We start from the raw sequence: 12,605 nt of genomic DNA on the forward strand, positions 1-12,605 counted from the left end.
AAGTTTTACTATGTTTTTTGGCCACTTGAAAAAGAGGGTTCACACCACCGAAGCTCCCAACTTCCCCGGCAGTGTAATATATTTTCTTTAACAGAGCCGTCTGCGTAGACATGACTGTTCCTTGTACTGTCTTTTACTAATACGACTATGGAGGGAACACATTCATATTGACAAATTTAAACAAGTTTTATTAATCGCCTGGTTTAAAATGCCCTTTTACAGCCACCTGTGAAAATGGACACCATGACCCCTACCATTAGGGAGTCTGAGCTGGTTCATTCTGCCCTTTTCTGGATTTTCCTCTTGAGATCTGTGTCTCAGACGCAAGCAAAAAGAGCAGATGCATGATAGATTTATTCCCACAGGACTATTGGTGTGTAAGTTCTCAAAGGGCTCTAGAAAGGCATCATCAAGCTGTCGAGAGATTTTCAGAAAAGAAACAGTGTAAGCCCCCCCACTGCTTGTTTTTAGATTTATGGAACCCTGGGTCGGTTCCTAAGCCCATTACACCCAATCCTCAACCTTCTTAATCGTTCATTTACCTGAGTGACGTCTTTTCCGTTCACTTTGTCCACCAATGACTCCCATGAGCCATGGTTGCCTTCCTCCGTAGGGGTGGACAATGAGAGGCTGTCAAGCTTGTCAGGCTGCCTCATGAATCCTGCTTAGGTTTCAGGATGAGGTTCCAGCATATCTATCAATGGCTGGACCAAAGGGCTCCCAAGGGCTGCTCCCTCTTCCTCCTCAGAACTGTTGCTGTTGTAGCACTTCCTCCACGGGTGGTCAAAGGCCCTTGGCACTAAAACAAAGTCCGAAGTTCTCATGGTGGTGGTGAAGGAGTCCTTGTTTCCTCTCAGCATTTCCGTGATTTCTAAAACATGCATTCTTGGCATGAAATGGCCTCTTCTGCATGGCACTGGAATGTCTGGGGGGTGGTGGTGCTGTGCTCTAATAGGTAAAGGGCAGTAGGAGGAGTTCTTAGAGAAGTCACACGACCCTCTTCTGGGTGGGTCACCCCGCCCCAGAACTCCCCCCAGTTGGTCAAATCCATGCTTGGGGAGGTCCTCTGTGGCTGAAACCCATCCTGATTGGTAGATGACAGTGGGAGGAGTTCTTAGAGGGGTCACACAATCCACTTCCAGACGGATCACCCCACCCCAGAACAACCCGATTGGTCAAATCTCCTCTCGGGGTGGTCGTACGGGGGGCAAAACCCAACCTGATTGGTAGAGAGCAGTGGGAAGAGTTCTTAGAGGGGTCACTTGACACACTTTGATTCCGGTCACGTGTCCGTCTTGACCCCGGAAGTAATACTTAGGGGCGGGTCTTAGGGTGACAGGTGGGCGGGATGTGCGGGGTCAGGGGGAGGCCCCTTATACTACTAGGAGGAAAGTTTGGAACTGGTGGTGGTAACTCTACACAGCATCATCTGAGCCCTGGGCACCTGCTGGGAAATACCTGTCGGAAATAATACTGACTCTATTAGCTTTGGTTCTGAAGGGATTCCTGCCTCACATATTCAGAAATCTTTGAAGCGTGGAGGTGCAAGTGAAGTCATTGACAGCAAGGCTCTGGCAGGGAGTAGAAAAATGGCAAGCATTCTCCATTTTCTATTTCATTCACAATTTGCTGCAGGTTTTTTCATCCCACCTTCTTGCCCATTTTTCCTCCCACTGGAAAAGGGAAGGAAAAGAAAACCAGGGAGGAGAACACCAAAAGACAAAATACAAAAGACAAAAGACAAAATATTTTTGTATAGATCTGGCGCCACTTTTTTTGTTCAGTGAGGAATCAATATATTTTATAAAGAATCAAAAAAATTAATGAAAATTTAATTTTTTAATTTTAATTTTAATTTAATTAAAAAATTAATTTTTTAATTTTTAATTTTAATTTTTTAATTTTTAAAAGGCATTTTGGTCAAAACTTTTAGATAAATAACATGTATGGAGCAGCTTTCCATGAGAACATCCCACCAAAGATCCAAGGATTGCCATACAGATAATGTCTGTGAGGCTACAAGTCTTCCTGGTCCTTCCAGGGGAAAATATCTTAAATATTCTAACAGACCTTCTTAGACCTAGGGTGATAGCAATAATGGGAATGCTGTTGTGGACAAAACATTAGCATCTGCTGGAATTTTTACCATCAGGTCAGAAAGATTTGATCCAACCTGACAGAAAATACTGGTGGCCACCGAGGTCTTGTCTACATTAATATTCCCAATGTTGCTACCTCCAGTGAGAAAATGTGAGGGGAAAAGGCTAATGTAGACACAGCCAGAGAGCAGATCTTTCATCTCACCAGAGCCCATACCAGCTACAGCTTTGGAACCCCACAGGATCATCTTGCATTCAATATTCCACTGTAAAGAAGTCAAGGGAGGAGTAATATGATCACAGATACTCAAACTAATGAACAGGTGTGCTACTGCATTCCAAGCACACTGCAAGTGATGGAGGTGCCCTGCTGTAAGCCTTGCAAAGAATGAATTCCATTAACTGAGCCGTGTGGGGTCACAAGGGCATGCACTGCTGTTGTGGGGTCATAGTGGGATAAAAAGGGTGCAGCGTGAGAAGACTGTGCAACTGAAACAATATATTTGCACCACATTCAGCTTCCCTTGGAGAGGGTCTGCTTGAAAATAGTACCACAAATCTTAACCTCATTTGCTACTTCCCAATGAATCACCTCAACAAGCCAGGGCACAAAGAGAGACCTCACACCAGTGACCTCTACCCAACAGCAAGGCTTCTGTTTCGCCAAGGCTGAGGATAAGGTAGCACAGATGCACCCAGCTAGCTCTACAGCTGCAAAACAGGGAACCAATTTGCAGGCTCATGGGTCAAAAGCTTTATAGTTGAATGCCATCAGCAGGCTGGTGTTATTCTGCCCTGGGTTTAGAAATGAACTCACCAAGAAGTGTACCTGTCATAAATATAAAGGGAAGGGTAAACCCCTTTAAAATCCCTCCTGGCCAGAGGAAAACTCCTCTCACCTGTAAAGGGTTAAGAAGCTAAAGGTAACCTCGCTGGCACCTGACCAAAATGACCAATGAGGAGACAAGATACTTTCAAAAGCTGGGAGGAGTAGAGAAACAAAGGGTCTCTGTCTGTCTATATGCTGCTTTTGTCAGGGATAGACCAGGAATGGAGTCTTAGAACTTTTAGTAAGTAATCTAGCTAGATATGTGTTAGATTATGATTTCTTTAAATGGCTGAGAAAAGAATTGTGCTGAATAGAATAACTATTTCTGTCTGTGTATCTTTTTTGTAACTTAAGGTTTTGCCTAGAGGGATTCTCTATGTTTTGGATCTAATTACCCTGTAAGGTATCTACCATCTTGATTTTACAGAGGGGATTTCTTTACTTCTATTTACTCCTATTTCTATTAAAAGTCTTCTTGTAAGAAAACTGAATGCTTTTTCATTGTTCTCAGATCCAAGGGTTTGGGTCTGTGGTCACCTATGCAAATTGGTGAGGTTTTTTTATCCAACATTTCCCAGGAAAGGGGGGGTGCAAGTGTTGGGAGGATTGTTCATTGTTCTTAAGATCCAAGGGTCTGGGCCTGTAGTCACCCAGGCAAATTGGTGAGGCTTTTTACCAAACCTTGTCCAGGAAGTGGAGTGCAAGGTTTTGGGAAGTATTTCGGGGGAAAGACGTTTCCAAACAGCTCTTTCCCAGTAACCAGTATTTGTTTGGTGGTGGTAGCGGCCAATCCAAGGACAAAGGATGGAATATTTTATACCTTGGGGAAGTTTTGACCTAAGCTGGTAAAGATAAGCTTAGGAGGTTTTCATGCAGGTCCCCACATCTGTACCCTAGCGTTCAGAGTGGGAGAGGAACCTTGACAGTACCATTATACCTTCAATCACATGGGGGACAGAACTGATACTTAGGAATGTTGCATTTCAAACAGCCATTCATCAGCTAACTCCTATCATCTGGGTCTGAGGAGAACAACCAGATCCCCAACAATGTCCCTTAGCTGGCAAAGCAAAAATCCCTGAAACATTAACAGCTGGCATTTATTTTAATTAAATTATAATGAGCATTAAAAAAAAAATCAGATTACATCACCGAAAGTGCCAGTTTGATGATAAGGCTGAAAGTGACATAGAGTAGGCAGGACAGAGCATCATTCTGCACAGGAATCGGTCAGAGAAGTAGGTGGCTTTGCAGGCCGGTGGCAAACAAGTTTCGGTATGTTTTAAAACAATTGTGTGTGTGTGAGAATGGAACTTGGTAATGGTTACTATTGTGGGGACACAGTTATGAGGCAGCCTTAAAAAACCTCAGCACTTCTTTAACCATCATTAGATTAATCAAAGTTCAACAAAATAGTAGCAAAACTTAAATACAAACTATGGTAGGTAATTAGACTGCAGTTCTTCCTCACGAGCACCAGTAAGATGGCAGCTGTCCCTGACCGTGCATCTACACTGCAGCTGGGAGCGTGCTTCCCAGCCTGGCTAGACAGACATACACTAGCTCTGCTCGAGCTAGAGCACTAAAAAGAGCAGTGCAATCGTGGGGAGCATGGGCTAGCTGCTGGAGGACAAATCCTCTGGACCCCCTGAGCTGCTGCCCGTACTACCCCGGCGACACTGCTATTTTTAGCACATTAACATATCTGTCTACCCACACTGGGATGCATGCGCCCAGCTGGCATGTAGAGATACCAACACTAATACCATGAAAACAATGAAAGGTAGGTCTAAAAATTGCTTGAAATGCATTTTGGATACATTCTTTCTGGCCAGTTCCAGTCCGTGGGACTTCCACTGAGATCTAGCAGAGTGGCTACGATATTGATCCCCTATTAGTAAGTAAATAAATATATGCCAATTTCTGATCTGAAGACTAAGATACTACTCAGTGTGACTCAGGATGGCAGATCCTGCCCTGGTTAAGGTACTAGAACCGATCACTGCAGCTTTCCTTTAATTTTGAGTAGAAGGTGGAATGGGGGCAAACAGAGTACAACATGCACACAGCCACATTCTGCCTTGTGCTGGAGAAGGACCCTTCTTTCAATTTCCCCTGCACAAGCATTAAGAGAGAACCTCTACTTAGCACTCTGCAGAGTTCTAGTAGTGAGGACCAGTTGCTATGTTGTAGTGGCTAGAAGGTGTGATCTGCTGCGTAGGTGGTATAGCCTGGACCCCAGCCACTGCTAGCTAGGAGTCTACACCCCTCCTTTCTGCTGAAGCACTAAGACATGTTCAGCATTTCGCAGAGCCTTCCTGCACATTAGCATGTCAAATTTTGTACCAACTACTTGGCTGGGACTATTCATCTCCTCAGACCTCCATCAGATAAGGACAAGACTAGAATGCCACTTTGTCTAATGGTCTACACAGAGGACTTGGAACCAGGAATTTCTGTGTTCTAATTGCATAGCTAGCCCTACCTCCCTCTCTACCTTACACAAATTATTTTGGCCCCAGTTCAGCAAGATATTTAAGTATGTGCTTATCTTTAAGCACATGAACAGTCTCATTATCCCCATTTTACAGATGGAGAAAACTGAGGCACAAGTGATTAAGGTCCCAGTTCAGCAAAGCATTAAGCATATGCTTAACTTCCATGGGACTACTTCACATGCTTAAAGTTAAGCAATTGCTTAAGTGCTTTGCTGAACTGGGCCCATCATCACTTGTGCCTCAGTCTTCCCCACCTGTAATTGAGGGTTGATGACATGTAGCTATCGCAGAAATGTGGTGAGATTTAATTAGGTAATGTTCATAACATGCTTTGAAGATGAAAAATGCCATTAGCTTTCCAAATGTCTGAATTTCGTCATTTTAGTTTTAATTGGTTTGGTCATAACCTCCAATGTTCTTTCCCAGTAGAGTGAGTGAGTGAGTGTGTGTGTGTGTGAGAGAGAGAGAGAGAGAGAAAATAATATTTTTGTAGGCGAAATCAAGATGCATCATGAAAGTTCCTAAACAACAAAACATAGCACTCCAGCTTCACCACCCTAGTGGAGTTTAATTAAATTCACATGCCCACTCCTGCCTTAGTGATGCTTCTCAAGGCTCCCACTCACAGCTGCAGCTAAGTGGGCACATCTTAAAGAAATGGAAAAAAATGTAGCTATGTGTTTCTTCTTTATTTTCCCCTCCCACTCACTGCTGCAAAATATCACCCTTTTGCTCCCCAGTTTAATCCCCAACTGTAGTATGTGTATTTCAAACAAAAATATTGATCTCTTTGTCAGTTGCCTCATGCCTGCAGAACTAATGTACAACCCTCCTTTCCCATTCTAGGTCAAGATTTGATAAGCTATTTTTAAAATAATAGTGATTGTTTCCTTTTAACCATCTCTTTCTCCCCTGAGCAATAATGGTCCCTTGTAGCTCCATTTTCAGATCCACTTCTAAGCTGACAGTTGCCTATTTGAGGTGACCACTGCAGATCCCAATCAAACCATAGAACCTGGTGTTCGAATCAACGCTTTTTGTACAGCACTCCATGGAAGCTACTGTGTCAAACCTGTGATTACCTAAGGAATTTGCTGTTGTCCCTATGCTGCAAACCATGGATGTTCAGAGTGGGAAAGGTGGAACCAGAGTAAGACACAATCTAAAAAAAGTATTTCCACAACTATTGGCTTGAAATTTGAAATACGTTTGCTTCAACCATTTTCATGCTCCTTTTGTGTTCATGTTCTCTAAAGATTCATGCAATTGAATTACAGTTCCATGAATGTTCACAGAAAGTGAATTTCACAGTTACATGTGTATTCCCCAAAACTGAATTTTAAAACTTGCTCTTTTAAGTATTTGCTCCAAAAGTACCCAATGAGTGAACAGAAATACCACTAGATGATTTATTGGGACAATCACAAACTCACTAACACCAAGACAGGTTGGGATCACACAAGAAATGGAATACTTTTGACTAATAAATAATCTGAGGAAATCACCACTTGATCATAGATTTTCTGAGAGCTTAAAAAAGAAGCTAAATTCAGACAAATTATGCATTATGAATTTTTTACCCACCTCTAGATAGAACTCAAAACCTCCTGCTACAAAGCACAGCAATGGAATTAAATGAGAACCCCCTTTACATGTATTATCTATGTTTAGCAGTATAGAAACTGACACACAGTTGAGCAAATATGGCCTTATCCAGCGGAGAGATTATACATTCACATGAGCCAGTAATTACACTATCAATACAGTAGGAATAAAATGAGATGAACAGCTGAATAGAGAGTGTATGTCCATATTCTTTTGCCTTTGAGAAACTCACTACAACTCTAGTTTAAGCAGTTTTTTTGTTCTGTTGATCAATATAGAGCCACAAAATTCAACTCTCTAAAAAAAATGCCAGGATATTCAAAACCATCAGGGTATTTCCCTTTATGATTTGCTACTTCTCGATCTCAGTTTAAAATGAGACTTTACAACTTATACAATTTTGTGGTCTGATCCAACTCCCATTAAAAGTCAATGAAAAGACTCCCATTAATTTCAGTGGGAGTTGGAAGGGTGTGGACTGTGTTTAGAACCAAGTTCTGTAATAAGTGACAATACTGATAAGTCGTCTCTCCTAGGAGAATATGAGGCAATATATTCTCTCTCGAAAATAACTCCTTCTCTGTAAAGTTTCTGGTATTTAGTACAACTAACATTGATCCTAACAGCCTAGGAAATAAGAATATTTTGTACTGATGCAGAGCTCAGTCTGTACATTTTTGGAAATGCAAATGCTAGCTGTAGTAGAATCCCACTTATGTGCAGTTAGTCTTTTTTGCAGACACTTACAAAGACTATTTTAATTTAGGACCTGTATATTCATGACATAGTTAGGACCACTGTGCTCTGGAAACAATTGGTGATATTCACAGCTGCAGGTTGGGGTGGGGGTGGGGGCGTGTTATTTTAATTTTATTTTATTGGGGTGGTGGTTTTTGTTTTGTTCTGTTTTTGGTTCAGACATTTTTAATAAAATTCTATTTGTTTGACAGGCATAAAAAGGGGCAAAAACCACTGATGTGCTGTTATCTCTTCTCTTACACATGACTTGAGCAATAATATAATAATTCTCATTTTAAAGTCCACCAATGCCATTTTAATCATTTATTGAGCAACTAACAGACTATAAAGAAAGATTAAATGGAATATTTGTGGCTGCAGAGACAGATATCATTATTCAAGGGTAGAAGCATGTGAAAGGGTAAAAGGGGTTTAAAGAGATACTCTTTTGTTGTACTTAACACTGATAAATGACATACAAGTCATGATAACAGGGCAGAGCTCCTGTCAGGGAGACAATGATAAATGTAGAGGCTGGGACAGAAAGGTTCACTAACCAGAAATCTGTATATGACACCTTGTTCATTTGATAGACTTGTCTGCATGGTCTGACTAATCCACAGCACAATCCCCCTTCTCTCACATTATGGTTCTTGAGTCCAGCATATACAGTTATTCAGCTCATGTTTGCTTTTCCATTTCCGTGTGACAGTGAAGATCAATTGCCCTTAATCAGGGCAACACATAAGGCTAAAAACAGTGAGAAAAATATTCTTGTGCAAATATAATTGATACCTATTTCAGAGTAATCACCATATAAAATTAAACAAAAAGCAGCCAGACCTTATTTATTATTACTATTGTCTGAATAATCTTATTCCTCTTGAAAATACCCAGTCTAAGTCTGTTGATAGAAGGGGCTCTATTTAACAGAAACACCCTCCCCCCCAGTTCTGTTGCCTGTATGAACAAAACAGCACAGCTGAGATACATGCACTGAAGCTGCGTATATTCCATGTGCTCACACAACATGACCTGCGCTTCTCAAACATCCTCAGCTCAAAAGAGGAAGAACAGCGAGTGCAGATGGAGACAGCCATAAAAGGCATTCCCATCTTCAAGGAGCTGCTCACAAAGAAAAAAATCCAAGAATATATGCATGTAGTGTTTACTGCTCCCTCTTAACCGATGACTGACTAACCCTTGTTCTTTCAGTAGGGGCATGTACAGGGCGGGATAAATGTGGCATCAGGTAAGGATGGTGAGGTTGTTATTACCTTGCTCACCTTGTCTCTCTAATACCCCGGGACTGACATGGCTACAACACTGCATGCATCTGGAAAGAACAAAGGAAGATTGAGTCAAGGTAACCGGTAAGACGGAGGGTGGGGGGGATGGGGGAATTAGAAGCTTGATGATCAGTCCAGTCTGGATGGATTTCAGTTTTATTTAAAACCATATACTCAGTTTTTAAAACATGCAGGAAATTGTATTGTACAAGCTCCCTGTCTCACTAAGCACTGTGCACCTGAAACACATTACAGAGCATTTTCAAGTTCACTTTGTTTTAGACAGTACCGCAAGTGTGAACATTATACTGGATCGTATCGGACAATAGGTACCACGTGCACAAATAAAATATAATTAGAGAGGGGCCTGGGCTAAAATGCTGAGATATGGACTTCAAAATCCTCTGCCTTCAAACCCACAGGAGCTGGTATCTGGTTCAGGCCCATTTCTAAAGACAATGGTCTGGTTCATTCTCCCCCAGGTCTGAGCTACCCTTCAGCTCTTCCAGGCACATCACTGTGGTGCAATCCATACTCACTTCATGATTTTGGGGTCTTAACAGAGAGAAGTGGAGTCTGGGGCAGCCACAGCTGTATCTCCCTCTCTCCAGTGTTCCGAAATATACAGTCTGAAGCTATATGAACTTATCTGCCAACAACCCCCCACATCACAAGGTCCACTGGAGTCATACCAGGGATTGGGGTGGGAGAAAGGGGGATGCCAAAAACTAAAGTTTGTGTAGAGGCAAAGGGCCTCCATACAGATGGCTCCAGCTTCTTATGGATCCCTAGGCATCTATTAGGGTTGACAGCAGGTCCCAGGACCTATTCTGCAGTGGAAAGGAGGGGCAACCTCCCCCTCTGCATCACAGTGATTGGGTCAGAACTCTGTGAGGGGATCTTAGGGGAAATTTCCAACCTTTGAGTCATGTCCTGTGAGCTTTACTGCAGGAAGGATCCAGTCTAATGGATTTTAATGCAACAATAGCCCAATGCTACGTGCACTGAAATTGTGAGCTTTTCCCCTGGCGCATGCCAGGTAGGCAGGTGCCTGCAGGTTATAAATGCAACCTATAGATTCTGTGGGGGAGACTCATGCTTTTAAAAGTATCTTAACATCTTACAAAAAACTGAGTTCTCTAAATATATTCAAGGACACTTCAACTCACTGTTCAGTATTTATAATTTAATATTAATATGACAAATTATATTATGAGTTTAACACAATAATCATATATTCCCCTCTTCTGGTAGTAGGCACTCCTCTTCTTGTTATGCCTGGTTCTGATGTAGACACACACACAGGATACCAGAAAGAGAGGAAAAATTATAGCACTTGTGTTTAATGTGAATATCTAAACATAAAAGTGACTCTCCTTCCCACTGCAACTCTGTAGGAGTAGTTCCTATGACAAAGAAAGGTTTGTTTGCACTGTTGTGTTTGCACCTATACTCCAGGCACTTTCTGCCTGGTACCAGTAGTTCCCTGAGCCGGATATAGCAATAAGGATACATACCTTCACCATACAGCGTACAACTGCCCAAGTCACATAGACAGGATCTCTTTCAATCCACCCACTTCTCTAATGCTGTCCAAGTTACTTTGACACTACAACGAAAGATGGTTCAGTTTAAACAGATTCAACTGAGGGGGAGAGAGAAAGGAGTACAGTAAGTTATCCTCTGTGAGCAATGTTCTGCACTAGTTTGTTACATTTTGTTTAACATTACATAAGTGACGTTAGCACCTCAATACAGAAACTGTCTCAGTGTCACTGGAATCAAATAGTTTATTAAAAGAATACAGAATACTCCGTCATGGGAGATAGTGTTTGGTTGCAAATTTCCCCAATTAACGTGTTATGGTTCTTGTCCTTCTCCCCTTGAGATCTATGGGAGTTTTTATGCTGATTTCAATTGGAGGAATATCTGGCCTTTAGAATGTGAGGAATTAAAGATATACTGCATTGCTTTGTGTTTTCAATATTGCTGTACCTAACTGGTAGTAAATTAATAAAAGAAGGATCGTGCATTAATCAAGTAAACCCTACCTGTAATTTTACTTTGTTTTTCAGCTTATTCCTGTAATTTTTCCACCAAAGGATGAAGAATTAAAATAAACTGCAGAGAGATTTTAAAAAGAAAAGAAAAAAGAGAAAGAAAAATCTATTAAATAATAATGTAAAATGCAAATTAAATATTTGTTCAGCCTTTCCTTAGAGATTAAAATAAATTCTTAATCATGACCTCTACATTGACATTCACATCAAATTAGAAACTTTTAACTGGAACCATGTACATTGTCCCTAAAAGCGACTGGAAAGAAGAAATTAATATTTTACAGTAAATGCAATTTGAATCAGGAATCTGTATTCATTTTGTGAAATGCCTGCTCACGAAAGACTACAATTTACCTTTTTACAATTTCATTTAATGATCTGACATTTTCTAATTAATTCCATCTCTGCCTAAACCAGCTGTGATAAATATAACCTGTGAATACAGGATTACAATGGTGCTCCTGGAAAATGTATCTAATAGATAAAGGTGAGGCGCACATGCAAGGAAGTCCAGATCAGTCATATTGCAAACTATAAAACTCTGTATTGTTAATCTGAGGTAGGTACTGTATCATATACATAGTGAGAAATGCTGTATCAGGTAGGAGCTTGGTTTGAAATATACCCTGTTGCATATTAAATCCCAGTTTTCTGACTATTGATAAAAGTTCCCTTAGCTGGTTAATCACTGTTATTCATATTTGTTCAGGGGTAAGGCTGCAGCTAAGCATCATTCAGTGTAACTACCTATTACCTGAAATACAAGAATATAGTAATAAAACAGGAAGAACAACAGCACTTTGTTTAAAACAGAGTGATTTCTGTGTTTGGTGTTTTGAGGATGCTTGTTAGCAGAGGGCATACTAACAAAATATTTCTAGTATCAAATGCATTTAAATGCAATAGATCAGCTGTGAAGAATTTTGGTGGATGAGCATGAAATATGTATGGTCGCCTTTCTAAATTTTAATTTTCAACATTGTACAAAAATAAGCGAACAATGGGCCATAGCATGCCACTGAATTTAATCAGGACTTAAATAGCGGATTTGTTTTTTAAAAGACTGGCACAAAAATGGTCCTATGGGATTTAAAGAATGCTCTTGTTAAAAAAAAAAAATCAGACTTCAAAAATACTACCCAAGACATCTATTATCATTTGAGATTGACACAGTCCATAGCAATAATTACCTTTAACATAAGGATCTATATTAACAGCTAGGCTAAATTTAGCAAAGAATCTTATAATTAACTGAAAAAAGACTTTTTTAAAAGCTAAAGCAAAACATAGCTTAATGTCCCAAAATTATACAGCACAATGAAATATGGTTTACCAGTTGAAACCTTTCCCTGTAGTTTTATTTTCATGTGGATATTATAAGTTTGGTCTTCTGGTCAATAAAAGTTTAACAAAGGGAAGTGACAGGACAGTTTTATGGGCCTGCAAAATGCACATTTTCGTGCTACAAAAGAGGTGTTATGTTTTGC

This window comes from Chelonia mydas, chromosome 2 (genome assembly GCF_015237465.2).
Source record: "Chelonia mydas isolate rCheMyd1 chromosome 2, rCheMyd1.pri.v2, whole genome shotgun sequence".
Classification (NCBI taxonomy): Eukaryota; Metazoa; Chordata; order Testudines; family Cheloniidae; genus Chelonia; species Chelonia mydas.